At 35.6% G+C, this 16,712-nt stretch overlaps 1 non-coding gene across 1 annotated transcript; it reads right to left on the reverse strand.

The window, feature by feature from the left end:
- Positions 1-388: 388 nt before the first annotated feature.
- LOC141496740 (U6 spliceosomal RNA) lies at positions 389-495 on the reverse strand. The gene has a single exon (XR_012471138.1). It is a non-coding gene; the product is annotated as a U6 spliceosomal RNA (small nuclear RNA).
- Between the last annotated feature and the right edge of the window lie 16,217 nt (positions 496-16,712).

Below are 16,712 nucleotides of genomic sequence, written 5' to 3' on the forward strand. Positions count from 1 at the left end.
TTGCTAATCATTTCCAGTAGTTTTTTCGATGATTTCTTGGGATTCTCTAGGTAGACCATCATGACATCTGCAAAGAGCGAGAGTTTTGTTTCTTCCTTCCCAATTCTAATTCCTTCAATTTCTTTTTCTTCTCTAATTGCTGATGCTAACATTTCTAATACAATATTGAATAGTAGTGGTGATAATGGGCACCCTTGTTTCACCCCTGATCTTATTGGGAATGCCTCTAGCTTTTCCCCATTGAATATAATGCTTGTTGATGGTTTCAAATAGATACTGCTAATTATTTTAAGGAACAGTCCATTTATTCCTACACTCTCTAGTGTTTTTAATAGGAATTGATGCTGTATTTTGTCAAAAACTTTTTCAGCATCTATTGATATGACCAAAAAATATGGAACGCTTCACGAATTTGCATGTCATCCTTGCACAGGGGCCATGCTAATCTTCTCTGTATTGTTCCAATTTTAGTATATGTGCTACTGAAGCAAGCACAGCCAAGTCATTCCTAATCTTTATCCTTCCATTTTCTTAAGTCCATATGTATCTTATTAAAATCTACATTGAGTTCCTTGTGTATTCACATCAGTCTCAGATTTCCCTCTTTTTCTTTTTCTCAAAATAAGTTTTTTGAATCTTCAGCACTTCCTTTTTAAGAGGTTTCCTGTTGTACCTGACAAAGTACCTAAAGTGGAATCATGGTAAAGGAGAAGGTAGGAAAACTAAGTTGGCTTATATTTGATCATAAAGGAAAACAGGTTATTATAATTGCTGAATTACATACATTGGAAAAAATAGGATGTGAATAGATATCTGCCTCAGGAAATTACCCACCACCACTTCTCTCTTCTTACTCTCTCCCTTCTTGTATAATCTTTTACTACAGGATTCCTGTAGATCCATCCTTTCATTCTTTGGAAGGATGAGGTGGAAAACAGCTTCTTACTCAGAGTCCTCTCACCTTCAGGAAGAACTTTTTACTTAGCTTCAAGGCTTCAGGGGATCTTTTTCTCTTTTTCCTCTGATTCACTTTTTTGCTACCCTCCAATCAACTGGCACAGGTCAGAAAACTATGCTGTCTCTTTAGATACTCCTTTGTTTTTTACATTGCAGACATTTTTTCATTTTTAAAAGAAAATTCCATTTTCACTTTTCATCTGGAGAATAGAAAGGTTTTCCCAGACCTTCTATTTCTCTTCTGTTCTCCTGCTCTACCTCATGGGTATGCTTTTCTCCCTAGTTTTTGATAACACTGATCTATCTTCCTCCTTTAAATATTCCTTTTCAATCTCCATTTGGTAAATCATCATCATCCAAATAATGGTACCCCATATCCTGGACTCACTTATCTCTTATCTCAACATTGACTCTTGGTCATCTCTTCTAAAGAGTTGTGTCATTTTTACACAAATGACTCCCTAATTTTTGACATCTAGCTCTCAAGCCCTTCCTAACATCTAGTTTCACATCACAGATTATCTGAGATAGCAACAATGGGATGAATTTGCCAGATTTCAAACTCAACATGTTGAAACTTGAACTCATCTTTTTTGCCATCTCCACTTTTAAATGCATTATTCTTCCTAACTTCCATTTTTTCTATTGTTGATATCACCAGAATTCCAATGTTCCAGATTCACTCTCTCAGAGACATAGTTTTTCACACCCTTTCACCTATATCCTATCAGTTGTCAAATCTTGCTTCCACAACTGCCCCCTTCTCTTCATTCAAACCACAGTCACTATGCTCTGGACCCTCATCACCTCTCATCTAGACCTACAGTTACAGTCTCCTAATAGTTTTTCAGCTTCCATTTTCTTCCCTCTCTATTCCATCCCCAACATAGCTGTCAAAATAATATCTCTAAAGAAAATATATGATCATGTTATGGTCCTGTTCAAGAAATGTTGAGCTCCTTTATCTCCAGGCAAATAAAAACTCTTCTTTCATAATTGAACTCTAACTTATCTTTCCAGATTAATTTTACATAATTCCCACTTGTGTGGTCTACATTCACAATAAACTATTTTTTCCCAATTTGGATTATTCTCCCCCCATTTTGGTGCCTTTTCCTAGGCCATCCCCTATTTTAGAAAGCAATCCATATCTTCCTGCCTTTAAATATTGAAATCTCTAGCTCTTTTCACATCTCAATTTAACTTCTATCTCCTAGGTGGTGACATTTCTGATGCCCAGAATTATTAAATCTATCCCCAGATTATTTTTATTTCACTTTGCATATATTTTACCTCTACTTGAGTCTATATTTTATTCCAATCCAAATAGAATGTAAACTCCTTGAGAGCAATAGTATCTTGCTTTTATCTTTTTATTCCAGAAATGGCACCCAGTAGGCATTTCACAAATATTTTTACTAGTAAGGTCAGTCTCCTTACTTAATCATGCCAGGACAACAAATATCACACATTCTGTGGTGGTCATTTCAAAATTCATCCTACTCTCCATATTTGATGGCAGAAAAGTTGCCAATCTTGTGCCATTCTTGCTAGTAGCACTTGTGCCAACCCTCTGGAGAACTAACACCAATCTCCAATGTTTAGAGTTACTTAGACTTGCAAAGTACTTTCATAACAATTCTATGAGGAAAGTAGAATATCTGTCAATATGCGCAAACACCTGCCAAATATGAAAGCCATTTTACTAATTGAATTCTTCCCAACAGATAACAAAAACAAAAAATACTGATTAAAAGTTTGAAAAGCATTTTTATATAATATCTCATTTGCAGAAAGGTTACAGGGTTACAGGGCAATGCCAGACATGGAATTCCTAGATCTGGGTTCCCTGGCAATGCCCAAAGCCAATGGGTCTGATGCTTCTTTCTCAGACTTTATTTAGTGTATACTAACTTGTAGTCCTCATTCCAGCTGAGGTAATTCTTAGAAAACCAAAAATATGGAAAGACATACAGTGTAGGGAGGGCAAAGAGGAAGAACTAGTGAGGCAATTGAGACACTCTAGTGCATTGAATTTATGCAAATTTCTCCCTTGGTCTGATTCCAACTCTTAATTTCACTCACTTCTGGATGGATTTCTCTCAGATGGAATGTCTCAAGTGGAAAGTAAACACCAAGACAAGGGGTTTAATCTGGATGAACTGACCACTTGGCTTAATTGATTCTTCAATACTGCAAAGGGTCAACTGTATTTTCTGTGTGGCTTCATCATGCAGATATTTCTCCAATACTAACACACATCCAACACATGTGAAGTAATACAAACCTGGTAGTGTTATTTTATATATATATATATATATATATATATATATATATATATATATATATGTACATATATATATGAGTGTGTATGTATATATACATATATATATATATATATATATATATATATATATATCTGTCATGAACATATTTCTACCAGCAAAGATATAGAAATACTTGAGGGCTGCACACTTAGATATATTCTATCTGTACCTCTATGTCTTAGTTTTTATATACCTGAGAGAGCATATGTACTTATATCTTTGGTGTATATAATTAAATGATTCAATCTATGCACAAGCATTTATTAAGTGCTTTCTATATGCAAAGTAATGTGCTATAAGTTTTTGGGGGGTTTTTTAGGTTTTTGCAAGGCAAATGGGGTTAAGTGGCTTGCCCAAGGCCACACAGCTAGGTAATTATTAAGTGTCTGAGACTGGATTTGGACCCAGGTACTCCTGACTCCAGGGCCAATACTTTATCCACTATGCCACCTAGCCACCCCTATGAGTTGTAAAGTATATTTAATTTGAAGGAATTTACAATTATACATTTTAATAATATATAAATTTACAAATATTCAATTTAAGGGAAGTCTGCCTAATCATTAGAGCTAAACAATAATGGAACAGAATGTCTTGTGTAATTGTGAATTTGCTGTTTCTGGAAGCATTCAAGGAGAAACTAAATAAGATATTCTGTAAAAGGGATTTCTGAAACTAAACATATTGTATAGAAGGGATTTCTGCATTGAGTGTGATATGAGATTAGATGCCTACTAAAATTCTTTCTAAATCTAAGAGTTTAGTATAGAGAGTTGCTTCTCTAGTTTCCTTCAATCCCACCTTCTGCAGGAAACCCTATTAATACTAGTGTTCCTTCTTTTCATCATTTCTAATTCATCCTATATAGAATTTATTTATAAATGGTTGTTTGCCTGTTGTCACCTTCATTAGATTGTGAACTTCTTGAGGAAAGGGACTGTCTTTTACCTTTCTCAGTATCTTCAGTGTCTGCTACATAATAATTATTTAATAAATGTTCATTGACTGATGGAAGGGTCTTTTCCTGAATCACTAGGGAAAGCTTCCCCTTTTCTAGAAGCCACCAAATAATGATGGGATGCTGGTTTGTTAGATATGTTATAAAGATAGCTGGGTGGTAGAGTGGACATAGCAATGGTCTTAAATTCATCAATGCCAAGATAAGCCAGGACCAAAAAATGAATGAAGAAGGACTGGATGATCTAACTCATAGAGCAAGAGTTATTACTTCCAAGACTTACTTGTAAATCAAGGGTTTCCTTTTTTTGGCTTTTCTGCCATATATGCAATGGATATTATAAAGCCCCACATTGAAATTCAACAAGGAATTTCCCTTTTTGTCAAAGCCACCAGTTTCTTTTAACAGGGACTCTTCAAAGCAGATTAATTACTGTTATCTGTGCCCCTGGGGTTCAGGCCACCTGTCTTCCCTATTCCTGACAATCACAGCATGGGCAAACACAAAGAAAGAAGACTCCTCCACCCCCTCCTCCCTATTTACTTGGGCTTTAATCTGCATATTATCATCAGCACAAAGCCCTCAGAATAACATCTGACAAATGATGTCTATTAAAAAAACTGTGCGCACTTCTCTCTGGCCGCCTTCTAATTTGGAATAGTATTATAACTATGCATCAATAGACAAGCAATATTATGTTAAGAACATGATAAAATACCAGCAGCTCTGTAATGGCACCAACCAAATGGTAATTTCTGCTTCAGAAATTGGTCATTTATTTTGCTGGTCTGTTCTTACGTTCAAATTAGATGAAGTTTAATATACTGTAAAATTGAATGTATTCTGTCCCTTTCAACAAATATGGCGCATGGGCTGATGATTTACGACTCTCTGAAACCTCTAAAATGTTAAGTAATCTCCTTTTTTTTTCTTCCTTTGTATTTCTTAAGTAAGTTACGGCCAAGAGTTTAAATACAGGGAAGCAAACTTTATTAGCTCCAGTCCATCCCCAGTCATCACTTTATTTGGCCTCAGTGAGAAGGAAGGGCACTGAACTGAGAGCATCAGGCTGAGTGGTAAGAGAAGCTACATTAATTGCTACATTAATTTTCTTCTATTAACTGTAATTGGGAGGAAAGCAAGACTTCCCCAGTGAGTTTTATAATTTGTGACTTAATTTTTAGTAAAGTCACAATGATTCCTTGGACACTGAGTACAGATGAGTTTTTCCTTCTTCGAAAGCCAGGTTTTCCCTTGATCTCACTCTCAAGGAAAGGTTATCATTCTACCATCTTCATTCTAGGAGTCAGGAACTTTGGCCTTGGTCCTAGCATAGCCATTTATTCCCTGAGATTCTTTGGTCATGTGTTCTCTGAGTTTTGGTATCTTTGTCTCTGAAATGGGGATATTAATATTTAATCTCCTTCATTAGAATAGGAGTTCTTTGAAGGAAGTGATAGTTTTTGCTTTTTTCTTTGTATCTCCACCATTTAGTACAGTGCCTAACATAAAATTGGCATTTAATAAACAGAGGTTCATTGATAATTTATTTTCTGCCTTCCTTCACAAGGCTATTGTGAGAATTCAATTAGATAATGCACATGAAAGAGTAAAGGGAACTGTAAAGGACTATGAAATAATAGTTCATTTTTGTAGGGTACTTAAATTTTAACAAAGTATTTTCTCAGATGAATATAAGTTATTTGAGGCACAACTCTGGGAGACAAAGTAATGTAATAACAGACCTGAGGAGGTTGCCATCTACCACTAAGGGACCTCGAGCTCTGGTATCATGTGAACTGGACTGAATTTACCTAAAGATAATGTGTTCAGTCATTTTTAGTCATGTTCAACTCTGTTTCCTATTTGGGATTTTCTTTTTTTTTAAGAAAGATTTTATTTATTTTGAATTTTACAATTTTCCCCCTAATCTTGTTTCTCTCCCCACCCCCCACAAAAGGAAGTCTGTTAGTTTTTACATTGTTTCCATGCATACATTGATCCAAATTGAATGTGATGAGAGAGAAATCAAATCCTTAAGGAAGAAAAATAAAGTATAAGAGATAGCAAAATTACATAATAAGATAATGAGGTTTTTTCCTAAATTGAAGGTAATAGTCTGGTCTTTGTTTGAACTCCACAATTCTTTCTCTGGATACAGATGGTATTCTCCATCACAGATACTCCCAAATTATGCCTGAATGTTATACTGATGGAATTAGCAAGTCCGTTAAGATTGATCATCACCCCCCATGTTAGGGTATACAATGTTCTTCTGGTTCTGCTTCTCACTCAGCATCAGTTCATGCAAATCCTTCCAGGCATCCCTGAATTCCCATCCCTCTTGGTTTCTGAAAGAACAATACTGTTCCATCACATACATATACCACAGTTTGTTAAGTCATTCCCCAATTGAAGGACATTCACTTAATTTCCAATTCTTTGCCACCACAAACAGGGTTGCTATGAATATTTTTGTATAAGTGATGTTTTTACCCTGTTTCATAATCTCTTCAGGGTATAGACCCAGCCGTGGTATTGCTGGATCAAAGGGTATGGCACATTTTTGTTGCCCTTTGGGTGTAATTCCAAATTGCTCTCCAAAAATGTTGGATGAGTTCACAGCTCCACCAACAATGTATTAATGTTTGGAGTTTTCTTTGGAAAGGTATTGGGGTAGTTTGCCAATTCCTTCTCCAACTCATTTTACAGATGAGAAAACTGAGATAAGGAAAGTTAAGTATCTTGCTCAAAGTCACACAACTGGTAATCTGAGACCAGATTTGAATGCATAAAGCTGAATTTTTCTAACATCAGGTCTGGCATTCTATCCTGTGCACCTCCTAGCTGCCCTCTAAAGATAATAGATTCTTATACTCTCTGACTCTAAACCTCTTTCCTAGAGGTCCAGGGAAAATTAGTTAAAGTTTAGATCTGCCTCATGTCAGGAGCCTCCCCAAAAGTGAAAAGAAGATTCTCAATGCGCAATTTATATCAAGTATAAGACAGTTATATCAAGTATAGGATACTCTCTTGTTCTTTATGGGAGGGGGGAATAAAAAATGCTACATAAAGGTCTCAGAAGCACTTACTGAGACTTAAAAAAATGACAAGGTAACCTATAACCCTTATTAGTCTATTCTAGGAGGGCAATTGTAAAATAACATTAAAATTTGGAATATTTAGTAGTGCTGTTGATTAGATTTTCCCCTATTATCTTGATCCTGAACTGTTCAAACATTTCTTTACAGATACATACCTTTGAGTCAGTTAGTCTAAGGCTCAGGTTAGGCATCCTTTTATGTTTACTTTTTTTTTCAAGAAGGGTGTAGATAACAATGTAAAGACTATCAGACTGCCTTCTGTGCAGAGGAAGGGGGAGGGAAGGGAAGATGGGTCAAAATGTGTAAAATTCAAAACTTTCCCAAAAATGATAGGTAGAAACTACTATTGTAATTAATTGAAAAATAAATTTAAAAATTTATATAATAAAAAAGAAAGGTGTAGATACAAAACCTATTGCTGATGTCAATAAGTTCTGAGTGAGGCAGCCAGGAGCTCCTGATCTCTCAAATGCATGTTTGTCTCTCTCCCAGGTTGGAAACATTTATCTCAAAAACACTATTCAGTAACCTCTGATCAAAAAAAAATATACAGGGAAAAGAATCTTCAGTGGCCTAAGACATAGGTTTGGGATTGCCTAAACAACTTATATTTAGGAGCCAGGGGAAGGGATCCCAATGTATTTCTGTGACATACATTATGGAAACAGGAAGAAAAAAATAGGATTGTAAACATAGTATATCTAGATTTAATCAAAGTGCTTATCTATTTCTTCATAGTAAATTGTCTATGCCCTTTCTGTAATGGGGCATTTAAAAGTAGACACAATTCAGGTGGCTGATCAAGACAGGACAAGTGGCACTATCAGAGCTCTATCTTTGTCATTAATCCCTGTTGAATTCTTCACACTATCCATTCATGCAGCTTAAAAGCACATTAGATTGTCTGTCCAATCACTCTATGGCCTCATATTATTCACTGAAATAATTTATACCCTTTTATGTGAAATTCTAAGTAATTCCACCTTTCTCCCACTATTTCATCTTCTATTTTTGGACCCAAATGCAAAACTTTCCATTAATATTTGCTTTTTACTATTTGTATGTAGGTACATTGTTTCAACCTGTTGATAAAGTTTTAGATTTCATTTTTAGACTCCTATGTATTAGTTCGTACTCTCAAATCACCTACAAATGTTACAAACCCAATTCCATTTAAGTAATTGATAAAAGTACTGAATAGAATAGATCCAAGGACAGGTCCCAAGGGTACCCTACTCAAGAACTCCCTTTAATTAATACCAATCTATTCATCAACAATCTCTGATTACAACTATTCAAATCCCACCAAACTGTTGCTGCTTCTGGCTTCCAATTTCAAGAAAAAAGGTGGAAAATGTCCTTCTATCCCCTTTAAGGATTGACAATCAGGCTACCTTGATCCTGAAACATCTTTCCCATAAACTTATATTTATGGATACAAATAGTTATAATTCTAACCTGACACTCCTTGAGGAGAGCAGAGTGGCCAAATTGCTGGCCCCAAACTCTTTTTTTCTCTTTTGGCTGGATTTATGGTTTCTTCAGAGAAGGTGTGGGGCTAGGGAGAAGAGGATGGAATATCTCTCTTGAACCTGAAAACTCTTTCCCATAGATTAATATTTATGGGAACATATAGTCACAATTCTAACGTGGCACTCTCTCTCTGAGGGGAGCAGAGTGGTCAAGTTCCTAGTTCCAACCTCCTTCTTTCTCCCTTGGCTTGACTTAAAGTTTCTTTAGAGTGGGTGGAACTGGGGAAAAGAGACAGGACTATCTATTCTGCCCATCTTCAAACCACACAATGACACCTTTAACCATGTGGGGGGGGATAGATAGATAGATAGATAGATAGATAGATAGATAGATAGAAAGATAGATATGCACACACAAATATGCATATATACCCACATATATGCATATTTTATATACACAGAATTTTTATATCCTAATAAATGGCCAATATTTTGCAAAAGTACCATAAATCACTGAGAAAAAGGTATATTCCTTTCTATTTCTATTCAGTTTTCTCCAGATTCTATCATATTTAGCTAAGGTCAAATTCCATTCACTTGTTTGATTTATTTCTTATTTATGAGAACACTTTTTGTTTTTTCCTTGTTTTTTTCTTTGCAAAGCAATGGGGTTAAGTGACTTTCCCAAGATCACATAGCTAGATAACTATTAAGTGTCTGAGGTCACATTTGAACTCAAGTCCTTCTGACTCCAGGGCTGGTGCCCTATCTTCTGCACCACCTAATTGCCCCAGTTTTTTTCTTATTTATGAGAGATAACAGATTTGTACTTTCAGGTGCATTTTTCTATTAAACTATGTTTTTAAAATGCTTGGTTTTTTACATAAATTAAAAATTAAATAAGTAGATAAATATGCTTATATAAAACATGTGTTTTATTTTGGTTTGAACAGGTAATAACAGTGGAATTGAAAGTTCTCAGCTAGGAAATCTCTTCTACCAATGCAGATAAGCAACTTCTCAATGTGTAGTTGCTTAAAAAGTTGCTAGAGACATTTTAAGTGACTCACTTAAAATTTGTGACAGAGGCAGAAATTAAACCTATGTAATCCTTATTTTGAACCAGATACTTCCACTTTTTGACATGTTGTTCTCATGTAAAATATAGGCAAGCTAAAATTTTCCCTGTTGGGGAAAGTATTTGCCTTCCCTTAATTTGGAATGGATGAGTGGATGCCTCTAGGGATTCCAAGTGGTGGATAAGGGGAGGGAGTGCATTTCAAGCATGTAGCATAGCCTGTGCAAAGATATGCACAAGGGAAATGAAGTGCCTTGTTTTATGAACACCAAAAGAGGCAACATTGATAGACTAACTGGAGAAACTGGTTATAACTGGATTTCTCCAGTAACTAAACAGTTACTCTGCAGTTAGAACTAGATTATGAAAGACTTTAAATACCAGAGGAGTTTGTATTTGATCCAAGAAGTCATAGGGAACTCTTAGTATTTGCTAAGTAAGAATGCATCATAGTCAGACCCATACTTTAGGAAATTCACTTTGGCTGTGGTGTGGAAGATGAATTGGAAAAGGGAGAAATGAGGCATGAAAACCAATTAGGAAGCTATTACAATCATCTTGGAAAAACTGAATGAGTGATGGAAATAAGTGGTATAACATAGAAAGAAGACAGAAGTGAGAAATATTGTAAAAGTAGGAACTTAGAAATTTCTTGAATATATGAATGAGCAAGACTGAGGTGTGGAAGATGATTTCAAGGTTGTGAACCTGGAGTGAGGAAAAAAGAGCACTCTTGATAGAAATCAGAGAGTTCAGAAGAAGGAGGTGAGTTTGAGGAGAAAAGATGAGTTCTGTTTTGGATGTCTATCCAATTTGAGATGTCTGTAAGGCATCCAATGGTCAATATCCAACAAGCAGCTAGGAATGCAAGACTGAAACTCAGTCTTGAATGGACATAGACATATAGTTTTAAAAGTCATTTGCATACACATAATAATTACATTCATGGGAGCTAATGAGAATCTGTCTCTCATTTTCCCTATTTTCTTTTTTCCAATTTCTTCTTTCCTATTTAATCTTGTATTTCTTTTCCCTTTCTTTCTTTCCATTCTCCTCTTTCTTTTCTTGTCTCTGTCTCTCCCTCCCCTTCCCCTGCATTTTTTCCCCTTTCCCAATGTGGGTCTCCAAGAATATTCTCCAGACTAGGCTCTTGTCATTAAGATGCAGGAAAACTTCACGGAGAAGAGAAAATGACTAAAAAAGACTTGGAATTATTTGAATAATTAGACCCACTGTACCAAAATGGACATTACCATTATTATCCCCATTTTCTACATCAGGGTTGCTGCAATGAAAAAATGAGAAAATATTTGTCAAGTGTTTTGCAAACCCCCAAATGCTATTTAAATGTTAGCTAGTGTTATCTAGAATGGGACATATAGACACTTTTGAATAAATGCTTTTTCTGTGTACTAGTGTCCCAGTTTGTGAGAGGGCTGGAGATAGAATCAGAAAGGTTAAGTTCAAATCCTGACTACTTACTAGCTATATGATCCTGGACAAGTCATTTAACCTCTATCAACTTCACTTTCCTGCTCTGCAAAATTGATATAATAACAATATCTTCCTCATAGGGTTGTGAGGCTCAAATGAAACAGCATATGAACAATGTTCTTAAAATCTTAATGTGCTATATAAATGTTAGTTTTTAGGATGCCTTATGAGCTTGAGAGGTCATAAAGGGAACAGATGGCCACCCTTTGAGGGTAGTTCTAGGTATGATGTTCTCAAAGTGTCATCTAAAAAACAAAAACAAAGAAATGTAAGATATATCCCAAAAAGATATGTCATTCATGAAAGGAGGGAACCTCTAGTATAAGTATTATACTTTCCTCTTTCTCTTACCTCTTTATGCTAGAATTGAAGTATTCTTTAATAACATATATATATATATATATATATATATATATATATATATTTATGTCTGTATATGAACTCATATACATATACATACACAAATACACCAGGAGAGTCGCATAGTAGATGAAAAGATGACCTTGATACCAGGAAGAAATGGAAAGAAATGGGTTAAATGTTTGATCAAATATAGCAGGCTAAATTTTAAGTTAATAATTTTGTATGGTCCATGAAAAAGATGTTATAAATATCCAAAATAACTCTTGGCAGAAAAAATGTTCTCCACCCCTGCCCCCTACATCTACAAAATTCAATGAAATGATTTGTTCTTCCTTTTGTAACCTGCCAAGAGTTTTCTATTTCCTTCGCAATAAAACAGATAAAACAAATATCTATGTTTAGCTGCATTTTACTTGTGTTATCCTCTGATTCTTTTTCTGTTGTTGTTGTTAGAGACCTTGTGATTGTTAGTAGTATCCCAATTTCTATCTAATCCTAGCCTCTGCTCCAGTCAAAGCATAGTACTCTGTCCTGAGGACTGCTTTCCACACACACCTGCCAGGGTCAGTATCTAATTCTCCTTCTACCACTGCACTTAGGGCCCAGTTAGTCACTACCCCTCACAGTATGAACACCTTTCTAGTCGCCAACCTTCATAACCTTTTGTCTCTTTTCAAATATTTTTCCCCAGGTGAAGAAACTTCTGATTGTGGCTCTGGCTTTTGCTCTGCCACTAAATTGGGCTGTGATCTTTGGCAAGTTATTTACCCTGGTTGATCTCTAAGGTCATTTCCACTGTAATCCACTGTGTCTTATGATACCTTTTATAAAGAGGATTCTGTGCCCTGAGCTCTGCAATTCTAGAAATAAAGTCATAAATTCATAGATTATAAGAATTATAAGACAACTTCTAGCTTTAACCTTCCTTATATTTTTGTCCAAATTTTCTTCCAACCCCTCAAAATTTATAGTCTGAGATCCCTTTCAGCTCTAACATACATATTTTAAGGTTCTCTGCAGTTCTGAATTGCTGTCTTCTCTGTCCTAAGGACCCTTCCAGCTCTAACATTATGGTCTAAGGAATCTTCCAACTCTAACAAGGCTATGATTCTATTCTCTGTACCAACTAGAATTCCTATAGAAATTCAGGCAATTGTCCAATCAGTTTTGTCCAACAACCCTCACTAGCCATAGGCAAAACTTGCTCAACTCTAATGGAAATGTTGGCATTGCTGATTTTTTTTCTTTCCTTTTACCCCCCCTTTAATGACTTGCTGTTCCCATCTTTGTTTCTCAGTCTTAGTGCTTTTCATTTGCTCCTGGAAATGAGCTGTACAAAAAAATGTCCAGAGGATACGTATAAGGTTAATCAAAGCCATGGGTGGCATCTCCCAAATCCCAATCTGCTTTAAAGGCAGGATTGTTGTTTTTCCCCTTGTAGGCATTTGAAACAAGCCAGTGATTTATCACTTGAACTTCTGTAGCCACTAAAGTCCCAAATAGCTAAATAACAAATAGAAATGGTGTTTCTTTTCAGAAGCTCAGCTGACTTCCTTGTTCATTTTATCCTTCCCTATAGTCATCCAAACTTTCTACCCAACCAGGATCATATTGCCTTTCTCTTCAGTTGAGAACAAATGTTATTTCTTAAATGAACATTTTATCTCCCTTCTCTGTACTTAGCAGAATACTCTAAACAGAATAGGCACTTAATAAATGTTTATTATTAAAGATTCATTAACTGCCTAATATATTCAAGGTATTCTAGAAGGGAAACTGTAGAAGATCTTGAATGCCAAGGCAAAGAGTTTGAGGAAAGAATAATGAATTTAATAACATTATCCAGTTATTTCTCAAGGATTTGAGTCAGCCAAGTAGAGTAGGGGCATACATAATACAATGCAATATTTCCATGTTATTCTACATTGTTTTTAGCCAAATATAGGAATGCATTAGGATCTGATAACCCAGGAATTAAATTCAAAGAAAATAATTAAATGACATTATGAAATCTAGCTGACACAAGAGTTGCTATTAAATTGTCCTCTTTATCACCCTTACCTTGCCTCGTCTCTCCAGAAACTCCTAAAAATGAACAAAAGCATATATCTGAGATATATACAGCACTAGAAACATAATCAAATATAGCATCTAAATGAGGATGCTTTTCTTCTCAGTGATCTTTTTGGAAAGCTATATATTAGTGTCCTAAAACCTTTGACTTCAGGGGTCCTGCAAATTATAACCCAGGATACCCTAGAGTAGAGAAAATATCCCAGCAGATATTGGATTATACTACTGAGCAAGGAATTATATTGTTAAATGGTTGCAGCTGTCACTGGCCTTTGGACATAGAGTCAACATTGCCCAAACTTTCTATATCTTATACCTCTATGAACTCAAATCATAGCCCAGCACGCAAGACTCCCCCAGGACAAGACAATGTAGATCAGAAATTAGGAAAATCTGTCTAGGGACAACATAACTACCCAAAGCTCTACTATGCCTAGCTCTTATTTATGTCAACATACTAAGTTATGCAACCAAAACATAAGGATTACTTTAGAAACTAGTTCAGAGATTCTGAGTCTCAAGCAGTCCTAGAAATGCCAAAGGGACTGCTATTTTGTCAGAGATCTATGGGCAACAGCTGCTGTCTCTCTGCCCCAGCAGCTCACCTGCTCTGCCTACCTTATTAAGAAATATGGTATACCTATTTCAGTAGTAGTGCTACTGAAGCAAAGATGTTACTTAATGTATTTTTGGCATTCATCTGCAGGAATTTTCTTTAAAGTCAGTTTATGAGTCAATAGGGAACCAATTTTTTTTTAAACCAAAATAATGTTTTTAGCTTAATTGCTAAACTCACCAGCCTTGACTCATAATGAACTTTGGCTACCTCCAAAAGTAAAATCCACCTTAAGATGATAAATATTTGACACTTATGATTATATATATTTTAATATGCCTCAGACATTTGAGACAATTTTCAAAGAGAAATTCCAAAAATGTTTCGAGTGATGGAAGCATCTGAAAAAATAATGACATAATGTTAATATTCCCTTCAATTTGTAGCTAGACTAATCATTTTCCACTCATCCTAGATGGAGCCAAAATCATTTATGTCCATAACTATCCTGGGAGATGGCTTTATTATCACTATTTTACAGAGGAGAAAACTGAAGTATAGAGGTGACATGATTTATCCAAAATTTCATAGCTGGTAATCAAAAAACTGGAATCTTGAATTCAGGCAAGTCTTCTACCTCTTAAATTAGCATTGGATATCTCAAGGGCCATTGCTATTCAGCTTGATTTTTGTCTTGCCACTGGATTCCAATAACTCTGGAGGAGAGAGTGAGGGTGACAACTTTGCATAGTTCTGTCTCCCTTAGATCCAACTTAGAAGAAGGTCAAGACATCACACTCATAATGTCACTGACCCACTTCAAGAACAAAGAATGAGCAACAACAACGATATCTAAAGGTGGCTCTTTTAATTGGCAGCACTCATCTTGGAAGAATAAAATCTGGAAGAATGAATAAATAATAAGACTTCTTAATTTGACATTGCATCCTCAAATCAAAGATAATGAGAGTCACAGCAGATCATTCAGTAAAGCTGGTCTATAAATCTCCAAGTTATAGAGAAGAGGGAAAAGATGACAGTGAGATAACCAAAGCCTCTCACATCTAAACTCATCAAGAAACAATCAATATCAGAGAAAGACTTGGGGAAACTGTGAATAATCTTGCCTTATACACAAACCAGAGACAAGTTAGGACCCTCTTATCCATTCAGATTATCTACTTATTAATTTCATAGTATGATAGAATGAAAGAAAACTGGAGGACATTGTTTTTCTTTATGACTTATGAGTTCACATGACTCATAGTACCACCAAAGGGCCAGGTCTAATTTGTTCCTTCATATTATGGCTTCTTGCTATTTCAACCTTTCTCCTTTGTAGCTACTCCTATGATTAATCTCAATGGTCTTTTTCCAAGTCTGAGAGAAATGGATATTTCTGGCCCTTCTACAACTTTATTTTGTTAAGGTTCCTCTCTCTTTACACATTTCTTTCATCAAATAGTGCCTTCTTTCATGAGAAAGGGAAATATTCTTATCCAAACAAACTAGTAGTCCAGGTTTAGAATTAGAATGAGATAAGATAGATAAACTTGTTAAGACCTTATTACAAAGGTTAATCTTCTTAGCTTTAACTTTAAGCTTGTTAAGGTTATTTATTTCAAAGTCACATCAAAACAAATCCATAATAATTTCTCTCAGTACTTCAAAAAAATATTCTCCCCCACAATACCTTGATGTCTAAGGAGTAGGCTCAAAACCAAGTTCAATTTCTAATTTACATTGCTTTCCCTTTTTAAAAATCAAATCCATATTTATCTCAACTTCAAGATGCCTTCTTCTGCAGGACTAGTGACCTGAAAGTCATTCCTGAAGATCTTTCCTTACTCCTCAAAGCATTGATGCTGGACTGATGTAATATCTGGTCTAGATTTGGATGTCCAGACTCCTGTGACTCACAATCTGTGGATGCAAACTCCAATCCTTATACTTAGAATGGAAAAAGAATGACCAAAAATTTCAAGAGAGCCCAATTTCTAAGAAACCATAAGCCTCAATGGACAAAGGCGTTCAGGAAGCCTTTCCCTTTTGTTGCATGGTCACTCATTATTCATCAAACTCCCCTAGGAGGAAACACAGAGAGAAATGAAGCTGACTTTGGACTTTTTGAAGACACTGACAATTCAGTGTTTCAAAACCTTCCTCCCAGCCATGTGGGTAACCAAACTGAAACCAATTACATAATGTCCAAGCATGCTCCATAGTTTCCCCTTATACATCATCATGATTTCCCTGCCCCAACCTCTGACCTTCCTCCCAATATTATTCACATGGAAAGGTCATATCAATTGAACAAATTCATGGGACTC

Source organism: Macrotis lagotis, chromosome 8 (genome assembly GCF_037893015.1).
Source record: "Macrotis lagotis isolate mMagLag1 chromosome 8, bilby.v1.9.chrom.fasta, whole genome shotgun sequence".
Taxonomy (NCBI): Eukaryota; Metazoa; Chordata; class Mammalia; order Peramelemorphia; family Peramelidae; genus Macrotis; species Macrotis lagotis.